Raw genomic sequence first — 19681 nt, 5'->3', positions numbered from 1 at the left:
CTTTAGGAATTCTCTCTTTTAACATATATTCCCTATAAATTTGAGGTGGGTGTACTGCAAGCTTTCCAGAGAAAGTTCCTGCAGAGAGATCACTGCTGGAGGTTCTAGCCTCTCCCTCCTTCAGTCTCTGTCTACACTGGAAAAGTAGAGTGCTGAGCTTTAGGGCACAGCCCTCCAGCAGCACAGATGGATTCATCCATTGTGATGGGGAGGATAAGATAGAGAAGGAGGTAAGTGGTGATGGAGTACTCCTTACTCCCAGCCTATCTAGCACCTAGCCCACTTTGGTTCTTTGCTGCTGTGACTCCTCCCATCCCTTCTTCCAAACTCACTGAGTTGATGCAGCAGAATTCTATGCAGAGTGGGTAAAGCACTATGTCTTGTTTGGATGTACAGGGTCAGCAGGTAAGAAGACTAGTGTTTAGTAAAGCTGACCCTCACATTTATTAGTATGTAGCAAAATTTATCCTGAGCAAAAGTCAAAGGAGTGGGCAAAGATGATATACAATCCTGTTTGTTCATGGAAGAACTACTTAGGGTTGCAAAACATTGTCCATAAGTTCAACAATAGGGTGCTTATTGAGTGAAACTGTGGCTTTCTCTACTCTGGAATGTTAGGTAGCCATTAACAATTTTACTGCAAAATAATATTTCCTGACCTGGGCAAATAGCTGTGATAGATTGCTAAAAGGTAAAAAGCATGTCAGAATATCAGGGAAAGCCTCCAGGAAGAGGAGGCCAGGTCCAGCTCTCTGTTACCAAAGAAAACCCAGTCTGATTTGTATGTTTGTAGAGCCATGTCTCAACCACCTATGATAAGTCCATCTTCTACAGAGGGTTTCAGACACTGGTTTCAGATTCTCCTTCCTCCACCCTTCCTTTTTATCTTATAACTAAAATCCTTGATGTTTCCTAAAGCCCAGTAGGAGAAAATCGTGTTATTTCCCTCATCCTCAACCAGGGCCTTTGCACAAGCCAATCCAGCTGAAGGAGCCAATCATCAAGCATATATTCCACCCCTCCCTCACCAACGAACACACTCCCCCCAGCTCTGAGCTTAGTTCATTTCATCTGGGCCACCTTCCTTGCCTTGACTTCCCTAACAGTTCAAGGGTACATCCTCTCTGATGTATCCTCACAGCACCATGTACTTCCTTCTCCTTTGTTTACATTTATTTCTGTAATGATCTGGTGAGTGTCTTTTTCCATCTATGCTGTCTCCCTCCATGACAACAAGGATGGTGACTGTGGATGTTCTCTACCCTCTTTCCCACTCAGCACAATTCTTGCCAGAGAGACTCTCAATGGATGTTGGATGCATAGACAGATGAACAACCAAAGAAATGGAGGGATAGATGAGGCTGTAGGATCTAACCAGCGGGAAGGAAGGGGAGTGATTACAACAGATGCCACCAGGGTGGGGTAGGCTAGCTCTGTACTTAGAGAAGTAGGTGGCAGTCTGTAGTGCAATTTCAGGATCACTAGGAAGATGCTCCCCGACCTGTACTCCAATGCTTGATATCCTTTTTACAAAAGGAGACAAAGCCTTTTGTACCCTACAGTGTACAGAGCTCAGGCATGAATCCCACATTCCTGGAGAAGTGAGAGGTGCTCAGTGGCTTTCTTATATTCGTGCTAAGAGGTAAATGACTAATAGAGTCTTTCCTAAGAGCAAATTGTGATGGGAGGTGGTGGGAGGAGGAGGGGAGAGGAAATTAGGGAGCCGGGTTGGGACCCAAAATGGGGAGAGGACACAGAAAAAGGAGTCTTAGGGCCTGACACCAACCTTGACCCACAGAGTCATTTTGCCTTTGCTACACGCAGCCTGGTCCTACTGGGTATTAACAGCCTTTTTGGTAAATCGGGTTCTACAAATATTTGATGCCTGGAAAACTTTCAACAAAGATGGCGTTCGGAAGCCTGGCTCGGAGGCCCCAGGATGACAACCTAATTACGTTCCTTTTAATAGCTTCTTCCCAAGTGCTCAGTCAGGGACATCTGCTCTGCCGCGGTTGCACCTTCAGGGAGGAATATTTTTAACACCGTGATGCCACAAAAGGAAACTTCTGAAGGCTGGATGAAAATGGCCTCTGTGTTTGGAGTGCCTCAGGGCCCAGGTAGGTAGGGCCTAATGCTCTCCCCCTACCCCACTTCCACCCCCCCCCCCCCAAAACAAGGCCAGGCTCCTTTTCGCAAGCAGAGGAGGTGTTGGATTACTAGGAAGTGGTTGTTGTTGTTGTGTGTGTGTGTGTTTTAAATATTCCTTTTTCAGCTTTCACAGAGGTACATTTGATGTGCCAGGCCGCCTCACCCAGCTTCCATATAAGTGGGGTGTCAAAAATAACAACCAAGAACACAGCAGATCCTCTGACGCCAGCCTTCTCTGCATGGTGCTGGGCCCTGTCACTGCTTCTACCAGTTAACTGTTCTAACTCCACACCCCAGCTGAGGAACCCCCAACACAGATGCTGGTTATGTCAGAGGAAGGAAAGGGGGAGAAAAATAAGAAAGAGCAGGATTTCTGTGGTTTGTTTATCAGGAGACTAGCTTGCTGGGAAGGCCAAAGGCTGGCAGGCTAAAGATGACATGGCTCAAGGGTCCCTGGGATCAATGAGAAAAGTGCAAGGAGTCCAAGAGATGATCAAATCTGAATTCTCTCCTCCTTTTCTACAGACAAATTACCTGAGGTCCAGAAAGATAAACAGACTTGCTCAAGGAGTTAGCTTTTTTTTTTTTTCAATTTTTATTTATTTATGATAGTCACAGCGAGAGAGAGAGAGAGAGAGAGAGAGAGGCAGAGACATAGTAGGCAGAGGGAGAAGCAGGCTCCATGCACCGGGAGTCCGATGTGGGATTCAATCCCAGGTCTCCAGGATCACGCCCTGGGCCAAAGGCAGGCGCCAAACCGCTGCGCCACCCAGGAATCCCAAGGAGTTAGCTTTGATGCCTGGGTTGGCTCTCCTGTGTTTAGCCCAGAGTTTATTTTGGTGAGAGCTGCTCTATTAGTTCATCAAATCACATTGGCAGACTCTTGATTAAAGTGTGGCCTCTTTGTCTAGGAAGCTAGTTCTCTTTGACAGAGGGACTACATGGATCAAAGAGGAGAAAGGGGTTGTCCTTCTGCCAGCCAGATCACCTGATCTGTCCTGGCCCAGACACTCATAGGCGTACCAGGAAGGAGCTACTGGGCATCTGAGGGGTGTACTATGGTGTGTTTGCACTAATATGTTCATCCCACAAATTGTTTGTTTTAATGGGGACTGTTTTTCATTAGAAGTGCAAGCGCATCATAAAAGTGTTTATGGAGATTTTGTGTTTATACTTCCTTCAAGCCCCTTCTAAGCTTCTAGGGAAGACAGAGAAGCAGTATTTCCACATAAGCAGCAAGGAAAGGCAAGTGGTAAAAGGTGCTGCTCTCCTACTTCCTTAGCAAGAGATCTTCAGCTCAGGGCAATTCTTTCACTGTACACTGAAGTTTCGTTGCCTCTTCCCTTCAGCTCTCACTTGACCATCATGGGCTTCTCTGGTTCCCTCATCTTTCAATTTCAGCCTGGTATGCTAACCAGCTGCCTATTCTTTGGGTCTTCCTTTATTCAAATTCTGGAGAAGGAATCTGATGGACTCAACTTACCTGTGGCTCCAAATGGTCTCCCTTTGGGGTGCCATTGTCTGGATGCACTGGTCTTGCGTCAAGTGGAGCTTCAGGGCTAATCCTTGTGCCCTTGGCATAAGGAGGAGCCTTGCTGCTTGCCTGAGGGAGCTCTGGGGCCTGGTGGACAGCCCACTGCTTGGCCTGGCCCGTATTTACCAGGCTGGAGATGTGGTGTTGGAAAGACTGGGGGATCTCTATGATGTGGCAAAGGCAAGACAAGACCTTGGTGATGGGGCCAAGCAGTGGCTCTTAAAACCAGAGAAACAATTAAGTGCTCAACAGTCATCATGATGGAAAAAAATCTAGGGGGTATGTAAGGGGTGTGGGGGAAGAGCCAGTGCACAGTATGCAATAAGGTTGGTAAGTATGGTAAACTTGCCTTATTCAAGGCCTTGACAAATAAACACTGCTGCTCCTCCTCCTCCTCTTCCTACTAGCTAACACTTATTCCACACCAGACTCTGTTCTAAGTGCCTTCCAGCCATTAACTCATCTAATTCTTATAATGCCCTCTGAGTAAGTACCTTTCCCATATTACCTATGAAGAAACTAAGACTTAGAACAACTATGTGAAGCCAAGGTTATACAGCTAATAAGTAGAAGAGCTGGGATTCCAACCCAGGAAGCATGTGTTCTTAATGACTTGGCTATGCTGCCTCCCTGATAAAAGCAGGTAGCCACCTCTTCTATGCTGTTTGAAGGGTACCATTTGGTCCTATCTACCCCAGGATGTCTCCCTTGATTCTATCATGCTTGCCATCTCCTTTTGGGCTCAGAAATTCTTACTTTCAGTTACTAATATAGTGGAAGATATGATAACCTCGGGAGAGCCCTTTGTTCTCTCCCATTTGACCTTTGGTCCTGAGCGGATGCACAATGAGCATGGTGGTTTCACTATGAGGAGTTAGTGAGTTATCAAAGCCTGGTGGTGAAAGGAAGTGGCAAAAGTGGAAGAGATCACTTAGGCAGAGAAAGAAGCTTATACATGGTGTATTGCCTTTTGAGAAGCCTCAGGGAAGAAACCCTCTACCCTAATACCTATCATTCTACCATTATAGGCCTAGAGCAGCACTGACCCACACAACTTACTATGATGATGAAAATGTTCTATATTTGTGCTGTCCAGCTTGGTGGCCCCTAGCCACAATGTGGCTATTGAGCACTTGAAATTTGGCTAGTGTATCTGAAGAACTAAATTTTTAATTTTAAGTAATTTAGATCTAAATTTAAATGCTACATGTGGCTGGTGGCTATCATAATGGACAGGGTAGTTTTTGATGCCTCCTTGAGAATATATATATATATATCCTCCTGGGAGGCTCAGACCTTAAGCATTTCTCTGCCAAACCTTAGTTCAGGGAGTACAGGCTAGGGATAAGGGTGCGAGGCAGATGCATTTCATTTGGCCAACATGAGGCTCTGGAATCTTTAATTCAAATGTCTTCAGCCAGACAGACATCTCCAGCCTCCATTCCCCCTGGTTTTACTCCAGGGCCCAAGTCACATACTTTGCCACTTCTGAAGGAGCTTAGTTGTGACCTCAACCTTGGTAAAAGCCTTCAGTGATTCTCAACTTGATTTCATTTGCTGCTTACAGCAGCCCCGAATAGAAGTAGAGTTGAGGTTGTTATGTCCATTTTAGGGGTAAGAGAACGAAGGTTTCCAGAAAGGGCTATTCTCCAAAGCCAGCTCCACCTTTCCTGTCTCATTTGAATAGACAGACACTGGAAGTCCCGGTTTATGGCTTACATCTGGGGTTGACGTGGCCCTTGCTGAGGAACCTTGCCCCGCCCTGGCTGCTGGCACTCGCAGTCCTCAGAATGCTTCTTCCCCAGCACTCCATTCTTGTTTTCATTCAAACATCATCTTGATTCATTTTTAATGCAACCCAGCTGCTGTCCTAAGCCTTACTTAATACACTGCTTCTACTCACCCCTGTGCCTGCCTGCCTGTCTGGACTTCCAGCCTCCTGTAGTTCTTCCAGAGCTAAGCATACTTGGGATCTATCAGCAGATTCATCTGGGTAAACTGGGAGGGAAAGAATTCAACCCTCCAACTACCACCAGCCCAAGTCTGCACCCTAGGCCTTCTCTCTACATGGAACCTGATCCTAGCCCCATCCCAGTTTTCCATCAGCAGGACACTGCTTATCTACAGGATTCTGGAATTTAACACCTGCTTGACCTATGCCCTGTTCCTGAATGACCGCCTCTGCTCCTCTCAGCCACCTATCAGGGCCCCCACTCAAGTTTCCTGTCTCCCTGAGTAACCCACACTGAATTCTATCTGCCCCTCTGGCTTTCCCACCACTTACTTTCCCTTTCTGGTACTTCATGTTTACACTACTGTATGACAGTGGCCAAGGAAAGAGCCCTGCCTGCAATTAGGAGGTGCAGGTTGTGGCCTTCGGCAAGTATTTTGACCTCTTGGGATCTCAATTTCCAAAACTGGGATTTTTCAGGGATTGGACCAGATTAAAACAGATTTTTTTAAAAAAAGATTTTATTTATTTATTCATGAATGACATAGAGAGGCAGAGACACAGGCAGAGACACAGGCTGAGACACAGGCAGAGGGAGAAGGAGGCTCTCCGCGGGATCACAACCGAAGCCAAAGGCAGAAGCTCAACCACTGACCCACCCAGGTGCTCCTAAAACAGATTTTTTTGAACTGTTTTTCTTAGGAGGATTCCTCAGAGACTGCTTTGCTAGATGGGAGCAGGGAAGGGAGGGGAGTCAAGTGGATAGGAACTTCAGGATTTCTTCTATCCTCTTCAACCAGAGAACACACTTTGAAATGATTAATGGACAAATTCTAAAATGCTGCAGACAGAGAGAGAGACAGAGACAGAGAGGGACAGAGAGATTGAAAACTCCAGATTATTCATAATTAGATGATCCAAAAGCCTTTTACAGCTCTAACAAGGGGTTGAGGCAAAGTCTTCTCCCCAGTGAGTTATAGGCCCCTTGGGGGCAGTCTGTGGGTAGACCACACAACAGGAGTCTGATCAATGCCTGTGAAATGAAGGAAGCAACACCAGATCCTCTCTTGTCCTCTTCTGTGGTGTGCCACCTGTATCTCATCAGTCAGACTGAAAGGCCTTATTCCTACACTTTCTTTTTTAAAAAGACTTTATTCATTCATGAGAGACACACACAGAGAGAGGCAGAGACACAGGCAGAGGGAGAAATAGGTAGAGGGAGAAGCAGGCTCCATGCAGGGAGCCTGACGCAGGACTTGTCCCGGGTCTCCAGGATCACGCCCTGGGCTGAAGGCGGTGCCAAACCGCTGAGCCACCTGGGCTGCCCTATTCCTACACTTTTTTTTTTTTTTTTTTTTTTTATTCCTACACTTCTTGAGCCTTCTTCAGAGAGCTCTAGCATAGGGCCTGCAGTCTGGCCTCAAACCTTTTTCCTAATTGAAAAATGGGGACATGGGGTGAGGGAAGGACCAAAGCTCTGGGTGTGAGCCCCTCCTCCTTCACTGTCTCCATGGTTTATGACTGGGGACCTCAGTCCCTTTGAGCCTCAAGTTTCTTAGCAAGGTAATACTGCCTATGATTTGTTTATTATTTTGAAGTCAGACCTTATATCTAGACCCCTCCCTCCCTCTTGCCCTGAGGTGTTGTACTGTCCCCTGTGTGGGAGGGTGGAAGGATATATTAATTGCTTCTTCGGAGTCCACTGGCCCAAGGTGGAAACCACAACTGAAAGGTTCAGAGTTGAGTTGTGAGAAGCAATAGCTTGCTAATAAAACCCACACAGTAAGATGAGTCTTATAAAAACTACCACAGAGAGATAGAGGCTAGAAGAGCTGCTGGGGGGCGGGGGGAGGGAAAAGAAGGAGTTGGTTCCCAGAGAGAAGCCATGACCCTTCTCGGTCACCAGCCCTTAGCCCTTAGCACATGGAACCGAGCCATGGGACCTGCCTGGCCTCAGAGCTGTCTTCCTGTCTCCCAGAACCTGTGTCTATAGATAACGACTGGCGGAGACCAGGCATACAGCATGTACTGGGCACAAAATAATGAAGTCAGTGAGGTTTGTCCTCAATATTACTCCTCTGCTTTCTGTGCTCTTTCCCATTTTTCCATCTTCAGAAGCCTGAGCCTCTGGGACAAGAAATAAAGAGTGTGTTGGAGTAGCACTCTCCCCTGGAGATGTTAGGGACCCAATGTGAGACCTCTCTCAGAGGGAGATGCATTTCCAGGGGATCTTGGAGAGAGAAATTCCCAAGCCAGAGGCCACGTAGGACCCATAGATGCTTGTGGGTTTGGTCAACATCATGATAACCTCAAGAGTTTTATTTAAAAAAAAAAGGGGGGCGGATCCCTGGGTGGCGCAGCAGTTTAGCGCCTGCCTTTGGCCCGGGACGTGATCCTGGAGACCCGGGATCAAATCCCACGTCGGGCTCCTGGTGCATGGAGCCTGCTTCTCCCTCTGGCTATGTCTCTGCCTCTCTCTCTCTCTGTGTGTGACTATCATAAATAAAAAATAAAAAAAAAACAGAAAAATTTACATAAAAATTTAGATTTCTGGCTTCTTCTAGAAAATGGGAAGAACTGAAAGTACCGGCTGCACATTCCTACCGGGTAAGAACTGGCTGAGCTGAGCAGTTGTTGCCCTCTTTAAAGGAAACCTTTGCTCCCTGGCTTGCTGCAGTTCTTACCAGTCCCTTTCTCTCCCTATCTGGCCTCCTTCTCCCATTTATGCCACTGTCTGGCTCCTGTAACATCTGAGCTCGTGACCTTTGACTTCATCCCAAGAAATTACACAGTAATAGCAGAAGCATAGAGACCCATAAAGGCAATATTTCTGGGCAAAAGAACATCTCCTTGTTCATAACACCATTCCACTTGGGAACTGCCTCTCCAGGAAGAGGTGAATCCTGCTACACAGCCTTGTGCGGAGCATTAGGCTACCAAAGGATTTGGGAAAAAAGTTCCTATAGATCTGCCAGCGCCCTGCCCCCATGGTCTGCCCCCTCCAGCATCAATAGCTGCCTGTTTCATCCTCATCCCCAGCGAGTGTAGGCCCAGACTGCTCATTCTCCATGACCAAGGATAGAAGCAGCTTTGTGCCTGAGCCCAGCCTGAACCTGTGGCCCATCCCATCATCACAGACCTTTGGTTTGTGCCTTCTGACCACCGGTCTGGGGTCACCCTTCGCCAGAATGTCTGCCTTGTCTTCTTACCAGCCCTGAAGTGCTCTGGGAACTGAGTTCTGTCCTGTCTTCCCAGGCAAGGTCTTCACATCTGAGTCCCTAGAACACCAGCCACCAGGGTCCTTGAGCTGCAGGACTTCCTTCCTTCTTCCACCTGTGCCTATCCCCGAAGCTGACCTGCCTGGACCCCTTAGGAAGGTGGCTATGCTAACCACTATACCACCAACGCTGCAGCTGCCCTGACCCCTCAGGACAGGCCCCATCCTATTGCCTGCCCAACCCTGTGCACAATTTGCCAACACAGGCAAAGGTTTCCAGGGAGTGGGGTTCAGGTGGGATTTCCACTCCCACTGGCCCCCTCAGGCAGGCAGCTTTGTGCACAACTACACATTGATTCTGAATGGGTTCCCTGGCTCCTGAGTCCTGCCATTGCTGTTTGACTTCATCCTCTCACTGGTCCAGCTTCATTTCTGATACATATCCTTCAGTTTCTCAGCACTTCCTCTCCCTCCCTATCTGACACCTAGTCTTCCAGAAAGAAGTGATATATATATAATGTCAATATAATGACAATGTACATATTGAGATTCTGAGAATGGCAATGTGTTCTTATATTGGATTCTCACAACCACCGTGCTATCCCCATTTACTGGATGAGGAAACTGAAGCATAGAGAGATTGAGGAGTTTCCCCAAGGCCCAGCAATAATAGGTGACAAAACCAGGAGTCAAACCTTGGTCTGTCTGTTACCACAGCTTAAGCTTCTAAACCATTCAACTTGGCTCCCCAAATCAAAGAAAGCTAGAAGGGAGGCTCAGAGAAGCCAATAATTTGTCTAAGATTACACAGTTCAGTGGTGGAGCTTGAACTCACACCCACGTAGATCTTTTGTCTCCCAAGTCCAGAGTCTTCCACCTGTTGCTGGTATTCTTAGGCTGCCTCTTTCAGTGCTCAGTTTGCCTCTCAGCTCCTGGCAAACGATGGTGGGAGGTGTTCAGTAAACAACTGCAAATTGAAGGACTTGCCTCATTTCATTTGATATGCCTTATTGGAGTTGTTCTCTCATAGATTCCAAATTGCTTTGATATCAGCCAGGATGGCTTTGTCCACAGACCAGTTTGATCTTAGCTCTAACCCTATCCCCTCAAAACCAGAGGGCCTGGATTTCCACCAAGGAATATAATTTTCCTAGAAAGGGGATAGAAGGTTTTAACAGTTGGATGTAAGGTCCTGACATCTCAGAATAAATGAGGTTTTCACAAAGTTTTCTAAGAGAACCTGGGGCGTATGAGAAACTAAAGTTCTGACTGAGGGTAGGTTGGGAGAGGACTCGGGCGAATTTGGTACAGCAGCATATGAAGACAAATTCTACTTAAAGTGATTTTCCAGAGATCAAAGCCTCTTGATCCTGTTTCCTTGAACCCTGTATCTCGGTCTGACTTTGTCTTTGGGCCCCATGGAGCCCTGGTCCAGGCTCCTTTTCCTAGCTGGGAAGGTTAGCTCAGATACCCCTGGTGAGAACCTGGGCAGGCAGATCCCTAAGAGAGGGCCAGCAGAAATGCCACCTTCACAAAGCAAGGCTTCGCACCTGTCCCCTTCTAGTAGTCCTAGGCCTGGCCATCGCCCCTGGAAATAGTTTTGCCAAGCAGCTGGGCTTGTTAGCAGCTCTAATGGACAGTAAACTTTGTGCAAGGCTGTAAGAGCTTTGGATTCCCAGGCTGCCTGGTGAAAATAGGTTTCTTAGAGGCTTGTGCCAAACTTAGCTCTTGATAACCCAGTCTGGATTAAGGACTTGCCAGAGCCTTCACTCAATTCAATTTAAATGAGCAAGGATTTACTCAGCCTGTCTGAGTGCCAGCACTGATTCTGGACACCGGTGTAGGAGACCCCACTAACCCTTCTCCTATCCCAACCCCCTTTTTAAAAAAGTCTGATAGTAGCTGAATTTTCTTCGAGCCAGTGTTTTGAAGTAAGACAGACTTGGGTTCAAATTCCTCTGCCACCCACTAATTGCTTGCCACTTGCCATCATTGAACTTCAGTTCTCCACCTGTAAAGCATCAACCTCATAGGGCTGTACATAAGAATTAAATGAGACTATGCATGAGCAGGACACCTGGGTGACTGAGTCGGTTAAGCATCTGCCTTCAGCTCAGGTCATTATCTGGGGTTCTGGGAGCCAGCCCCGCATCAGGCTCTCTGCTCAGCGGGAAGCCTGCTTCTCCCTCTCCCTCTGCCGCTCCCCCTGCTTGTGCTCTCTCACTTGCTGTCTCTCTCTCTCTCAAATAAATAAATAAAAATCTTTTAAAAAAATTGTGCATGAGCTTAGAACGAGGGCCCATTATCCAGAAGGACATGATCAGTCAATGGTAGCAATCAAACCAATAAGCAAATAAAAGCATAAAGTCTTGCTGCTCTTATCAAACCTTCCTTCGCTCAGACACCTCCCATAATTCACTACTACCCATAGGACAAAGTCCTACCTTCTTTTCCTGGCACTCAAGGCCTTCCACATAGGGTCACATTTCAAGTGCTTAATAACTAACTGTATGTGGCCTGTGGCTGCCATACCGGACAGCACAGAACAGAACATCTGATGGTTGTAGAATGTCTACTGGGAAGCTCTGCTGTAGGTGATATTATAGCTGGGGGTGGGGGAAGCAAGTGCAGAGGGGCAAGGGGCAGCAGGTGACTGTTCATCCTGGATGTTTCCATCCTGGTATCTCTTTATTTTACAGGGAACCTGAGCCTGTGGCCTCTCAGGTGTCGGTTCTGATTCCTGATGAAAGGATCTGAGGTGGGGGCCCTGGTGTCCTGGCCCTGGTCAGGTTTTCCAGTTGCTTTGAGGTCTCAACCTCAGCTCGGTTGGGCTGAGAGCATCGGCCTCATGGGCTGGGGAGCCATCTAGTCCCTCCTGGGCTCTCTGTTTTCTACCTGCCCAGCCTATACCTTCTTTCCTTTCTCCTGGCTGGAGCTGCTCCTGCTCTCACCCTCCTGCAGTACCTTGATTTTCTCATCCCTCAGGGCTCTTTGGCTTCCCTAGGCCCTTCTCACCACCTGGGCCACAGGGTGACCTTCTGCTGTACTATATTTTGCTCTAGTTGTTTCAGAGGCAGTCTGGTCCCTCTGGCTACAATGCCAGTCCCAGGGAGCGAGCTGTTATCTTCTATTGATTTCCCATAGCACCAGATTAAGAATGAATGAATGAATGAATGAATAAATGAATGGGTCTGATAGGCAGTGAACCCTTCCTGTTTCTACCTGCCACCCTCTAACCCCACCAAGGACTCTGAGGCAAGGTAAGAACTGTGAGGGATGGTCTTCCATCCCAATTTAGGCCAGCCCCTCCAGGCAAGAGTCAGCCACAGTGACACTATCATTCTGTCTGTCTGTCTGCCCATGCTGGGAGAGCTTTGGAGACTGAATAATTTCTGTCTGGGAAGGGTAATGGGCATTCAGGAATTCTGGAGGTTGGGGTGGATATTGAGAGAGAACTGGAAGAGAAAGAGAGGGAAGTGGGGGCACAGTAGAAACAAGGAGGTGGGGGGTGGGGAGGCACAGAAAAGAGGGTGGGAGAGAGGGAGAGTGGGGCACAAAGAGAAGGAGAGATCCTTGCCCTGCACATCTCCTGCCCCCTGACATGGCTGTGCTGATATCCCAGCACTAATTGCTTCAATTAATAATACTGCTCTATAAAATTTCAGCAGCTGAGAGCAAGTGCAAGGAAAGATGACATAATGCATTAATAATGCAGGCAGCCAATGGAGCTGGACTCCTGGGGAGCTCCATTAAGGAGCCACTGCTGTAGTCCTCCTCCTTGTACCAGCTAACACTCCAGGAGGAGCAGTGAGTGTCCTTGGGACTCGGCAGACTGCTGGAGCTTCTGGGCTTCAGAGCTGGGGCCACAGGGGCAGCGCCAATGGACAGGAGGCTGGGGCTGCTTTAGCCTTCCCATAAACTCTGGAAAGCACTCCTCCCCCATTCTTTGATCTGGACAATTGATGCTTTCTCAATCTTATGTAAGTGCTGCACACATTTTCAAGATTGCTGCCCTAAATCACCCACAACTGCCCCTTCTCAACCTGTTCAGTTTAGCAGCCCTTCCCCACCTCCACCAATGGCTGAAGTTCCTGGGGCAGCTCTCCTGATTGTTTGTTATCTCATTCTCATCTTTCTCTCTGCATCTAGATCTCTGTCTTTTTGTCTCTTTGTCCCTGGATTCCTAAGACCTCTTAGGGAAGTAATCCTCTGTTTCAGGACAAAGAACCTGTCATCCTAAACATGTTCAGCTGGTTTCTTTATAATCAGCATCACCCAAAGCCCTTTGAAAGTGTCTGCATGTGCACACAGTCTGTGCCCAGGCCAAGGGCTGAGTGTGGAGCCGGGAACAAATGAGCCAGCAGATGACCAGATCCGAAAACTGTAGCTCAATACATGGTTTTATACCTGTGCAAAGTTAGCTCTTTTCCCACTTGCCTGCAATAACCAGTCCTGGGCCATCCCAAACAAACCCTCTATGTCAGAGCTTCTCATTCTCTGGCTTCTCTAAGAAGCTGTTTCAGAGTGTTGCAGAATCCCTGGTAATTATATGCAATAATCTTTATACATATGTGCATTTCCCTGATAAAAATGTCTACAACATTCTCCTATTCTCTAATGGGTCCTGAATCCCATGAACCTCAAGAATCCCAAAGCATAGTTCTAAACTCCTTGGGGAATCAGGCCCTTAGATGGGCCTTTAGATAAGGGAGGTATTTATTTATTTTCTCATTTATTTATTTATTTATGAAGGTTTTATTTATTTATTTGACAGAGAGATAGAGAGAGAGCAGCAGGCAGAGGGAGAAGAAACAGGTTCCCTGTGGAGCAGGAAGCCCAATGCAGGGCTCTATCCCAGGACCCTGGAATCATGATCTGAGCTGAAGGAAGACGCTTAACTGACTGAGTCACCCAGGTGCCCCAATAACAGAGGTATTTAGATGGATGGATCTTTCATTCCATCTTGCATCTATGGCTCTAGATAAGGCCTCTGGAACATCTCACTTGGATTGCTATAGTCAAAGTTGATGTCAAAAGGGCCAAGGGTTAGAAGTAAAGAAGGCAAAAAGAGGCCCAATATTCATCTAAGACTCAAGTGAGAAGGAAAACTCATGCTTCAAGTCTTGGCATGGAAGCATAGCCTGGTGCCTCTCTTTCACAGTAGGGTTGAAGTTTGTGTTGGCAACTCAAAGTGTTCTCCAGAACAGGCTTCCTTTCCAAGGAAGAAAGGTAGGAGACAAACATGTGTTGGGCACTTTTTATGTGCAAGGTTCTGTCCCAAACAGTCTGGTGTGATCCTGATCACATTCCAGGAAAGCAGATCCTCCAGTCCCACTTCAGTGAGGAAGAAACTGAGATTCCAAGAGGTTAAGAAACTTGAGTAGTGGAGTCAAGATGTAAACCCAGGCCTTTTTGCCATTTAAGTCTAGCACCTTCTATTATATATAGCTCTTAGGGGGCATTTTCTGGGAACCAGCCTGGCTAATTTTCACCTCCATGTCCCCATTTCTCACTGCCTGTTCTCCAGGTGTGTAAATCCTACCTTCTTTTTTTAAAAAAATTATTTATATATCAGAGAGAGAAAAAGAGAGAGAGTGCATGCTTGGATGGTGGTAGAGGGGCAGAGAATGAGGGAGAGAGAATCCCAAGCAGACTCCATGTCACTGAGTGTTAGCCTGAGGTGGGACTCGATCTCACAACCCTGAGAGAACAACCTGAGTCAAAACCAAGAGTTGGATGCCTAACCAACTGTGCCACCCAGGCATCCCAAGTCCTACTCTCTTAAAAGAGACTTCCACCATCAAGCTTTTTCTAGATCGTTTTGACACAGAGTGACCTCTTTGTATGGGATGAATGGTTTGAGTAGATGTTTACAAAGGGTGGGCTGCAGTGGACATGTTGATTTTTAGTCAACAACCATTTTCCCACTTATTCATGTCTAACATCCTGATTTCTATGGGATATTTACTCCTTTTTCACGCAGTGGATAGTGACCCATCTTAGCCTCAGGAGGGAGTTGCAGTTGGTTTAAGCCAGTCACAGAAATCCTACTCCCTCACCAGTGGTCAGCCTGGAAAGGGGCACGTGACCCAGTTCTGGATGGTGAGATGATGAGAGAGATTGCTGGGAAGCTCCTAGGAAAGAGACATGGGACAAGAACAGTATCTCACTCTCTGGTGGGATATTTCCATGCCTTTAACATACAGTATTTGTACTGTTTGTCTGACACATATCACATCAATTGTCTTGTCATCTCTATTGCGTTGTTGTCTTATGTTGTTATTTAATTTTTTCTGTGTCATATCTTGTCTGTGTAGACTATACCAGCTCTTCCAGCCCACATAGATGTTCTCTGAATTCTTTTTTTTTTTTTAAATTTTTATTTATTTATGATAGTCACACAGAGAGAGCGAGAGAGGCAGAGACACAGGCAGAGGGAGAAGCAGGCTCCATGCAACGGGAGCCCGATGTGGGATTCGATCCCGGGTCTCCAGGATCGTGCCCTGGGCCAAAGGCAGGCGCTAAACAGCTGCGCCACCCAGGGATCCCGATGTTCTCTGAATTCTTATAGAGCTTTCACATAGCAGCCAAATCTGTCATCCATTCACTCCAGAAATATTTATCGAGCCCCTATTATGTGCCAGATTCTGGATAAGAGCTGAGGATACAGTAGGGAACAAGGCATGGTCTCCATCCCTAGCGATCTTATAGTCTGTTATGGACTGAATGTACCCCCCCCCCCCAAAAAAATTCATATATTGAAATCCTAACCCCTAATGTGGTGGCATTTAGAGGTTGGGCCTTTGGGAGGTAATTACATCATGAGAGTGTAGCCCTCTCAAATGGAATTAGTGCCCTTATAAAAGGACCCTAGCCACCATGTGAGGACACAGTGAGAAGACTGCCACCTATGAACCAGTTAACAGGTCCTCAACAGACATTGAATCTGCTGGTACTTTGATCTTGAACCTTCTAGACTCTAGAACTATGAGAAATAAATATTTGTTGTTTTAAACTACCTCATCTATGGTATTTTTGTTCTAGCAGCCTGGATGGGCTAAGACAGTTTTATTGGTCACCTTAGATGTTAATCAGATAACCTCAGGAATAAATCTAGAATGACAGTTGGGAAGATGACTGGAGTTACCCAGAGCTATGCTGTGGTACAGTATGGGCACTCGCACTAGCCTGGAGGTAGGTAAGACAACTCAGAGAAACTGAGGTCTGAAGGATCCAGGGACCAAATTGGGTAAAAAATAAATGGGGAAATACATTCCAGGCTATGAAAACAGTAAAACCTGTCCTCTCTTCTCCATCCTGACTCCCATTGACCTAATGCAGGCCCCCATCACTTTTCACATGGACTACTGTTATTGCTTCCTAACTGGGTTCCCAGCCTGCAGCTGTGTTCCTCTCAAGTACATCTTCCTCCCAGCCATGAGAGTTAGCTGTTAAGAACCCTTTAGTGGCCTCTACCAAGACAAGGCTGATTTTCTTTTTTTTTTTTTTTTTTAATTTTTATTTATTTATGATAGTCATACAGAGAGAGAGAGAGAGAGGCAGAGACACAGGCAGAGGGAGAAGCAGGCTCCATGCACCGGGAGCCCGACGTGGGATTCGATCCCGGGTCTCCAGGATCGCGCCCTGGGCCAAAGGCAGGCGCTAAACCGCTGCGCCACCCAGGGATCCCGACAAGGCTGATTTTGTTAATTTCCTTCATAAGGCTCTGCATGATCTGACCTCTTTTAGCCTCTCTATCTTCATTTTCTGCCTTTCCCTACTTCTGAGAACTTCTTAGCTGTAGTTTTCAATCATACCAGACCACCAGAGTTTCCTATACCATTCTCTGTGCCTATAGCATTCTTCCAACCTTCCTTTGGGTGCCTGCCCTCACTTATCAGGTGTTGTATCACCTGGATTGGGCTCAGTGGCTCTCCTCTGTATTTCCACAGCACTCTCTGCATATCAAAGTTGTCTACTAACATGTGTCCCCTCAACTAGAACTGAGGGTTCTCAGTCTAGGAACCATGTCTCAGCTATCTCCATACCTCTTAGAACTTAGCGAAGCCTGGCAAAGCATTTTCTCAGGAAACATTTACTAAACTCCACTTTAGCACTTACTGTCTTACCACACAATGTAGCACTGATCATATTATATTCCACTTGACTGTATTGTAATCCATCAATTGTTTCATTTGTACTAATTTTGACTCTATATCTAGATTTCAAGGTCCTGGAGGCCAGACCTTGTCTTATATTTCTCAGAAGTACTCACAGAACCTAACCTAACCCAGGTAATCACAAAATAAGCATTCAAAAAGTGCTAAATTAATGAAGGGATGAATGTATAATTGGACAGAGTTAAATAAATAGTTAAGTATTTTTCCTTCCACTTCTCCAGTTGGGAAATTACACATGAATCCTTGTCTTATTGCCAGCATCCTTGCAGGAAGGCCTCAGGAGGAAAGGCTTCCTAGACAAGTGAATGTCCATGGGGAATTCCCTGAGTCTCTACCTTCCCAGCAGTGCCCTGACACCTTTACTGCCAAAGCTGGCTTCGCTCATCCTGGCTGAAGGGACTAAGGAGGAAGATCTCGAAGTTTCCAAGCACACATGGCTCTGAGCTTTCCTGACCGGAGCCCTACCACTCCCTCCTCCCTGACTGCACCGCTTGGTGGCCAAGTAACTCTTACGGATTAAGGCCCAGAAGGTCAACCCTTCTCTTCTCCTGGCATGGTGACTTCCTCTGGCCAGGAGACCGGATGTGCTCCTGCTAATAATGGTCTGGAAGTGCTCTCCCTTGCTGGCCCAGACTCCCAGGAAGTCTTGAGAGAGGCAATCATCTGGAGAAGTTGGGAAACACTGAGCAGGCCTATGCGTGAGGTAGTCCAGATGACAGTCAACAAGTTGTGCTGAGGATTCTCTAAGTGGGCTGTTATAGCCCAGACCCCAGGACACAAGCTGAGAAAAGGAACAAAGGAAGCAAGCACTGAGTCCCCTGTGATGTGTCTCCTTAAAAATTGATCATCCAGGCCTATTTGCCAGGTGGGAGTGAGGCTTTGCCTGCTGCTGGATACAGAGTTTACTGAAGGGCCAGCTTTGTCCCCAGACTTACATCCAGTATTTGAATGTCAGCCAACTCTGAGAGTGACTTGGACTGTTCCTATCTCTGAGCTTTCAACTGTTACAGAGAACAGGATTGGCTATGTAACTTGTGGGGCCTAGTGCAAAATGAAACTGTGGGGTTCCTTGTTTGAAAGTATTGAGAATTTCAAGATGGTGATAAGAAAGCATTAAACCCAGCATATATAGTATCCATCTATGCACTAGGATGTGTGTGACTGTATGACTGCCCCTGTGAAGCCGGCCTTGCAAATGGGTTACTTGAGAAAAGTGTGAGTGGGCTTTAGCCAGGAGGATCTGTACCAGCAACTCCTCTCGTTAACCTACTAATCTCGGGTCTTGAAGGCAGGGACTTTATATTCCTTGGGTGTCCTCCCTGGGACCCAGAGGTGCTCACCACTGACTAGGTGAGAGTTGGCCATGGGGTAGAGACTGCCTTCCTGTGTGTAGTGTGGATCTAGAATGAGGGAGGCTTCAGGACCTGGAGCCTAGGTTGGAGGTTACAAGGCCAAGAAACCTCAAGGTGGCTGTTAGTCCCAGTGCCTTTCAATTTAAATTAAGGCAGTTTAACTTATATTCTAAAGGGGCTCCCTCACTACCAAGAAAGAGGGAGCTCATTACCCCCTTAGTAAGAGTCTACAAAATCTTTGGCAAATGAGCCATCAGAGGAGGTGGTTCAGAGCCAATATAGAAATTTTAAAAGTACTTGAACATCAGGGCTTTATTTAAATGTAAAAAATAGTCTAACTTGAATAGAAGGACTCAATCTTGCAAGAATGAAAAATTTTCCCTAAATAAATCTGTTAATTTAATGTGAGCCCAATCAAATATCAACAGGATAATCTTTTTTAAACTTAGCAAAAAAAGGGATACCTGGGTGGCTCAGGGGTTGAATGTCTGGTTTCAGCTCAAGGCGTGATCCTGGGGTCCTGGGATCGAGTCCTGCATCAAGCTGTCTGGGAGGAACCTGCTTCTCCCTCTGCCTAGGTCTCTGCTCCTCTCTCTGTGTCTCTCATGAATTAAAAAAAAAAAAAAAATCTTATTAAATAAACTTGGCAAAAATTGTACTAAGATTTATTTGGAAAATAAACATGGGAGGAGAACCAGGAAAATTTTTTAAAAAATTAAAATAAGAGGACAGGACCTCAGACATTAAAATACATTTTTAAGAGCACATTAAGGGGCCCCTAGGCCCCTTTTCAGCTCAAGCAGTTCCAGTGCATGTTCCTCTCTGCTCCTGTAGCCCTGGCTGCCAAATCCTGGGCCAAGCCTTGAAGGCTGTTCCTCAGATCCCAGGCCACTCAGGGTGCTCTGCTTAGGGGCTGGTCAGGCACAACAGGAAGGTAGTGGAGTTGCCCACTGCCCATTGCCTCCGGTTGCATACACACAGGTGGCTTTAACTTCTTGAGGGGACTTGTTGCAAAACCCTCCTCCTGCAGATTAGACTCATAAAGAGTTCCCAGTGCCTGCCCTCACTTGTCACTCTTAAGAGTAGGTGAGTCATCGGGCCAAGAAAGGTCTTAAACAGGAAGGCAGCCTACTAGCTCCTCTCAGTTATCAGGGGTGGTATATGCACACAGAACTGTCCAGAACCCTAGTATGGCATTGCTTCTTTCTACTGGTTATTACCTGGGTCCTTGTGCTTTGTCTTCCTCGAGTGTTTCCACCAATATTCAAAGCATTAATTAAAGGATAAGGAAAAATTAAG

The 19681-nt window shown here is 46.7% G+C and overlaps 2 long non-coding RNA genes across 7 annotated transcripts in view; one reads left to right on the top strand and one right to left on the bottom strand.

The window, feature by feature from the left end:
- The window catches only part of LOC144324097 (uncharacterized), a 126917-nt gene that overhangs the window by 50842 nt on the left and 56394 nt on the right, over positions 1-19681 (bottom strand). The window lies entirely within an intron of this gene.
- On the top strand, positions 1939-18684 carry LOC144324094 (uncharacterized). 2 transcript variants are annotated; one of them, XR_013389488.1, is made up of 3 exons: positions 1939-2117; positions 17073-17144; positions 17289-18684. It is a non-coding gene; the product is annotated as an uncharacterized LOC144324094 (long non-coding RNA). The 2 variants fall into 2 exon arrangements; XR_013389489.1 differs by having other exon boundaries at positions 17252-18684.

The sequence above is a fragment of the Canis aureus genome, chromosome 11 (genome assembly GCF_053574225.1).
Source record: "Canis aureus isolate CA01 chromosome 11, VMU_Caureus_v.1.0, whole genome shotgun sequence".
Lineage (NCBI taxonomy): Eukaryota > Metazoa > Chordata > Mammalia > Carnivora > Canidae > Canis > Canis aureus.
This window is presented reverse-complemented; position numbering and strand designations above follow the sequence as displayed.